Source organism: Anthonomus grandis, chromosome 4 (assembly GCF_022605725.1).
Source record: "Anthonomus grandis grandis chromosome 4, icAntGran1.3, whole genome shotgun sequence".
NCBI lineage: Eukaryota > Metazoa > Arthropoda > Insecta > Coleoptera > Curculionidae > Anthonomus > Anthonomus grandis.
In genome coordinates this window covers 19,588,729-19,595,868 of record NC_065549.1, presented here as the reverse complement: position 1 = coordinate 19,595,868, position 7,140 = coordinate 19,588,729, and positions in this window count along the sequence as shown.

Here is a 7,140-nt window from a genome sequence, read left to right as displayed (position 1 = left end):
GAAAATACTACTTTCAGTAGTATTTTCTAAGTCGTCCAAATTTTTGAAATTAGGAAGAAACCAAAGCAATTCCAAAAATTTACCAGTTTCACCAATGTTGACGAAGTTATTGGCTGCTAATGTACACAGAATGTGTATAGCATTAAACAAAATAGTCATACACAGAAAAAATTAAGATGACGGTTCCTAAGAGGAAAAGTGCATGAGAGTCATGAAACATAAGAAATGTGGCATTTCATATATTTGGAGAACATAAGATGTGCACATTATTGAGACACTTCACATGTACGATAACAGACATTGAAAAAAAATTTATTGCTGATATTAAGCTTATTTCAGGATATTGGGATTTGTCTTGAACGAGTCGTAACAAGTACATCCAGCTTAATTTTAAATAAGGATAATAATTTGGCGGAGCACCACAATTCTATAGTTTGTAAGTTTGTTGGTTGAAAATGCATAAATTATTCCCTTAAATGCAAAATATAAGCGCAGGATTTCTTTAAAAAAAAAGACGACTTTTTCAACAAAGCTCAAAATTGTTACATGTTTATTTTTTAGTTTAGATTTTAATATAAAACCGACATAAACTCTATCGACAGGAACCATCCAGTCCAGGAACTCTATCGACAAATTTTACAGGATGGTTCACCGATAAAATATAAGAAAAATTTTTTATATGAATCTATCTGATATATAAATGAAGTTTAAAGAGGCCACTGGCAATGGCATCGATGATAAAACAATTAGGGTTGGAAACAGCGTCCTCCGTTGTCTCTTTACGGGCGTATAATCGTAAGTACTTTTAATAAAAAAACCATACGCCACTGCATTTGTGAAATATAATTTAATTTTTTAAATTCCTGTTTCGTTTTGAGTAAATTTGTATTTTTAAATGTTTTTATTTGATGCACTTTTTTGCGTCAATAAACAAAAATCTTCTTTTGGAATACTTATTTCACTAAATAAGAACATAGCAACGTATTTCCCTAGTTTACACTAAGTTTCTTTGGTATGCTGAAAAGTTTCGTAACAGAAGACATCAATTGCAATCTACGTTTAATGCACTTCATCAGCGGCTGAGAGAAACAAGATAAGCCATTCCAAAGAACCAAAAGACAGGAAGACTTGCTGCGGCTAATCATTCATCAAAATCATTTGTGTGAAATATTTTACATAAAAAAAATCTCTATCCATTGTATTTTTTAAAAAAATTTAGGCGCTTTTGGAACCAGATATCCCTCAACCCCCCCTCCTGGTTTAGAATTTTCCCACTGGCTGCAAAATAAAAAACACGATCATCAATTTTTTTCTAAGATTTTGTTTAGTGATGGATCTCTTTTTACTATAAATGGAATTATTAATATCCATAACGCCCATTATTATTCAAATTTTGAAGAAAATCCTCACGTTTAAGAAGCCCATCGTCAACACAGATTTAAAATTATATGTTTTGTTAGGAGTAACTGGTACGTTTTTATTAGGGCCCGTCGAACTGTCTGATCGCTTAAACGCTATGAATATTTAAATTTTTTACAAAACATATTACCACAACTGCTGGATGAAGTGCCTTTAAATATCTGTCTAAATTATTGGTTCATGCATGATGGGCTGTCCCGTACACTTTGATGTAAACGTTCAGTAATGTTTAAATCAGATGTGCCAAAATAAATGGATAGGAAGGGATTATCCGATTGCTTGGCTTAAATATTATCCCTCGATGTAAATATATGTGATTTTTGAATTTAAGAGTATTTAAAATTGAAAATGTGTGCGGTTCCCATAGAAACTCGAGAACTAATTACCTTCGAATAAATTTCGAAATAAAGTGGGGATTTTTCAAAGAATACTCTGTTCCTTGTTAAAAAGAGCAAGATAATGTATTGAATCAGATGACCAACACTTAATGTAAATATTTTGTTTTGTTTTGTTATTGTTGCTGTTGTTATTGTTTTTTTTTAATAAAATAACGTTTTTTTATTTAGCTTGAAGTTTATAAGAAATAAGATTATTATATAACACTAAAATTTAGTGCTCACAAATTTTTAATTTATTAGGAATTTACACTTAAAAAACACTTGCGGTTTGTGTTTTCTATCAGTTATCGTATAAAATGCTGAAAAGTTGCATTGATTTTCTAAGAAAATAAAGTTTATAAGAAATAATTTTAATAATTATTGTATATTAACTCGCAGGAATAAAAAATTATATGTCTTTTACTAACGTGATATATTTTCTAATACAGTTAGCAGAAAATTTAATCTTAAAGACACGTTAATATTTAACTAAAAATCCTTTTTTTGACAGTTATTTTAAATTAGTAATGATGGCAAAATGTTTTCTCAGGCACTATTTTGAGTTTTCCAAGACAAACCAGACCTTGCCAAAGATACCAATATATCGTCACATACAGCGATCGGTCAAAAAACTTTGTGAATGCTTATTGTGTTGATCCAGGTGCCCTGTTTATAATTTTCTTTTAAGGTTTTGGACTACCCCAATTGTGTAAGCATGTCTTACCAAATATCCAAATAACTTCGACGAATTATGAACGTATAAAAAGAATCATTGTTGACATTTGATGATAGTGAAAGAAAATTAAATTCTGCTTTAAAATCTCTAGGACGAGGTGCCGAAAACTAAATTGTACAAGATTGAGTACATTTACATAAACGTATTTTACCATGAACGTTACGAAAATCTGAAAAAAAAGGCCCGATAAAACCAGTATTGCAGAAAGCGCACAATCGTTGGACGTTGGAGGGGCGAAAGAAAAAGAGAGCGAGAGAGAGGAATTCCGATTCGAAAGGAAACTCCAGGGACATAGGTGAAGTTATGCGAAAAATTCACCGCCAATTTAAATTTATAACATTTCGTATGCGTGCTGACCGAGTAACGAATTACTTGGAGTTTCTTGCGAATAAATTAGAGAGAAATCGAACTATAGGTGCTATTTTAAGAATTAACAAATAATGCATCAAATTAGGGTCAAAGAGGTAAATTTATGGCTGTTTTGAATATGAGAAGACAAACCCGGGTGTGGGTTTCGGTACTTACACGTTACGTTCTCGGTGGGTTTCTTAGACGAGACTTAATTCAGATGTACACTTTGTGTCCCATTATAGATGCGATTGCAGGGTATCTCTGTAATTTTTTAAGATATAGCTTTGCGATTTTCGCGTCTGTATCACTTTTTTGTAAATTCACTTTTGGAGATGTTATTATTTTTCAGGCCCTGTATAAGAAAAAAAAATTGAAAACTGCTTATAATAGATATTTTTATATAAAAGTCAGTGGCGTAGATAAAAAAAATTTAGGCACAAACTTGGTATTTTTTAAATGGAGCAACCAGTATATTTTAACGTCAAATTTTTTCACTTTTTTTCTGAATACATTGGTGTATCACAAACTAATTTTTAATAAATTTTACCTTCAAAAATCAGAAGAAACCATATTTATATGTTTTTTCACACATGCATTTAATTAATACTTTTTTAAAATGCCATGTGATTTAAACCTATCTATTTAATTATATTTTAAAGATAAACTTAAAAAAGTTAAACAAAAAATAATATTGGTAAGATTGAACATTAAAAAATGCATTTACAACATTGACATTTTGTCTTATACATAAACCACATACAGCTTTAATTCGCGCATTTAAAATTATAAAAGGGTTGCCTTTGTAAGTTTCTGAATGCTTCTTCGATTGAGGCTCCGAGTTCATCTATTTTATATTATGCCAATTTGCATAAATTTAATTTTTTAAGAATGCTAATACAAAGAAGTGTAAAATACTGTAACGAAATTCGGGAACACACTTTTATTGTCAAAGTCAAAAACACTAACCTAACTCGCCTTGACTGTCGTTTAATTGTTTCCAAGGTAAAAACTGACTAAACAATTAAAAACTGAATGAATTGTCATGAAGCGCGTCCTTTTTAAAACCCGATGGAACAGTTTCGAAATATTTAGAATTATCTTCATTGTTTTTGCCTAAAGAGACCAATAAATTTAGGAGAATACTGATAGTCAAAGCAAGCAAGTATACAAATTCTAGAAAATTAGAACTACAGGGATTTACAATAATATAACCTAAATAACCTAAATTGGGGCCAAAATGGGGCTCTCGAACAAAATGAACTACTTAAAAACTAAACACTATAGGTAAAAATAATAAACCAAACGTAAGTAGAACTCTAAAGAAACCCTACGAATCAACTTTAACTACAGAATACTAATAAAATTGTACAAAAACTAGGAGAATAATTAACGTATTTACATTTTCATAATAATACTTAAATCCGGTGACTCTATTAAATATGCCGCTGCTGCTTATATGGGATTCGTCAGATCATATTACCTTTTTTGCAAAAACTTCATTAGTTTTAGTTAAAAACCAATTAGAATATTCCAATCGTTTAAATGGAGCATCAGGATGCAATTCTCGAACAATATTCACCTTATACGGTTTAAATTTACTTTTTTTAAATTTGTTTTGCACTTTTGTTTTTGAAACTTCTACTTCTTTCTCTATTTTTCTACAAGAAATTTGGGGTCCTGCTTTCCACACACGCTAAAATAATTATTTCGCCAGTTTTATTTCTTTTAACATGAGGTTGCCTAGGTTTTTTGAATAGCAGCCATAATATAAGAGATTAGATTTTAGCCGGAATACCGTAACCCGAGATGGATGACTTCTTTCTTAAAACCTAATAAAATCTTTTTTATTTTGTAAAAAAATAAAATAAGCCGACTCTTTACATGTTTAAATATAATTACAGCACTGCTTCCACATTTTCGGTAGAAAAGTTTTAAACATTTTATAATATCATACTTTTAAAAATGTTGAAATTCCATGTTTCACCGTCAACCATTATTATTGATTTGTGACTTAGTCTCCATAAATGTAATAAACAAAACATTTTTTATGCATGTTGAATTTTTATGCATGTGTGAAAGAATTCATGGCCTACTATTAGAAAAACAAAAATAAATATGGATTTTTTCTGATTTTTGAAGGTAAAATTTATTAAAGATTAGGTTGTAATACATCAATGTATTAAAATATAGAGGGTGTTCCATTTAAAAAATACCAAATTTGAGCCCAAACTTAAAAACAGTGCTCTAAAAAAGGTTTTTAAATACGCCACTGACTTTTATGTAAAAATATCTATTATAAGCAGTATTAATTTTTTTTCTATTTTATACAGGGTCTGAGAAATAATAACATGTCGAAAAGTGAACATTTTTGATTTCGCCCTATATTTCAGGAACAAAAGTAGTTGGAATATTTCTGTTTGTGGCTTTCAAAGTGATACAGGGTCGCGAAAATTGCAAAGCTATATCTTAAAAAATTACAGAAATCCCTGCAACTTCATCTAAAATAGGACACAGTGCACATACATGGGCGCCCTCTGTTTTGTACTCGTAGTTGCTGTTGAGTTATTAGGTTTTTTCAAAGAAAATGTTCGGGACACGAGCAGTCCCGAGCCAATCCTTGAGCCTCTAAAGGCAAAAAAAACTAACAATTTGGAACAGCTGTTTGATGTTATTGTTACTACGTTTTTTCTTCAAATGTTCTTTATGAAACCGTTTACATTTTTTAAAGTATACTGATATGAATTAAAATGAGATTTTTTGACTCGAATAAAGTCGAAATGACGTAAACAATAAAATGAAGACTTCTTTGAAGTAACCGTTTCTGTGTTTAATAGATCTGCATTTATTAAGCATTTTCAGGTTCATCGCAAGGTGTACGCCTGAACATTTTTGATACTATATTTTGATACTATTAATTACTTATAGTAATTTGTTTTTACTGTCCGACTCTCAATAGTTTTTACTTTTTCAAAAATTTGTATGTAGAAAGTTGAACTTTGCATAGGAAAACTCTTTATGCTCGATTTTTCCTTTTTTTTAATTCTATTAAAACATCAATGCAAGTAATATTAGCTGACAAGCATATTGAGCATTTTCAAATTTATGACCTGTGGCTTACTCTGGTAATTCCCTGTTTTCGTTCAAAAATACTATAATATTGTAAAAATGATATAACTACAGTCATTATTGCATATCATATAATTTTGCACATTATATTATAGGGAATCGAATAATTTAAATACAATAAAAGTCTTATTCGAAAAGTTGCGCGACTAAAAATACCAATTAACTGAGTGTTTTTTGTACGCGGTTCCATTTATTTTTAAGTCCCAACCCTATAGTTCATACCAAATAAACTTCGATGCATGTCATCAAGGGTAACATTGGCGCATTTTACATTTTCCTTGAACTAAAAAATTCTGCAAAGTCAACATATATTAACATGTGTCAATATAGTTACATGTTTACGTAAAAAAATTCTAAAAAAGAACAACTTTCGATTGCAAGTTAAGAGTTTAAACACAAAACAAATCAAACTTGGTAAACACGAAGCAATATATAGCACCGAAGCAATATAGTGTCAGCTATAAAAATTTGTTATCGCCAGTATCGCCACCAATTTAAGCTATAAACAGGGCTGGCAACCAAATTAAGCCACGTCTGCCGTACATGTAAGTTTATTTAGTATAAATAATAGAAATTTTAAATACAGGACTTTACAAATCAAATCATTTGAAACGAACATACCCGTTTATTACGAGACTATCTCAGGTTAACAATTTTAACCTGAAAATGTTTACATTTATAAGGTCTGCGCCGGCGCCATTTGAATGCGTGACATCATGAGATAACCCACTCCTGTAGCAAAGTTTACTGAATAAAATACTGAATAAGTATTTTAGTAATCTTAGCAACAGTAGTATTATAGTAAACTTTGCCTGTGGTGTTATACTGTTGTGATAATGTGCTCCGCTTCTTGTACTGGTGGTTAATAGCTATGGAAAACTATTTGTATTTATTTAAAAGTACATTTTTCGAAAACAAAATCAAGGTAAACTGACTTTAAGATTGACTTAAGAATAGTGGTTTTAACGTATGTAAATGTAAATTTTAATAGTTCACAAATTACCTAATATACAATTTTTATGTATTTTCGTTGAAATTATTTCTTTTCCTTCGCTTTATAGTGATAAAGTGAAAATTTTATTTCAATCAAAACCAAAAATTACCCCAGTCCCTTCACCAAAATGTATAAAA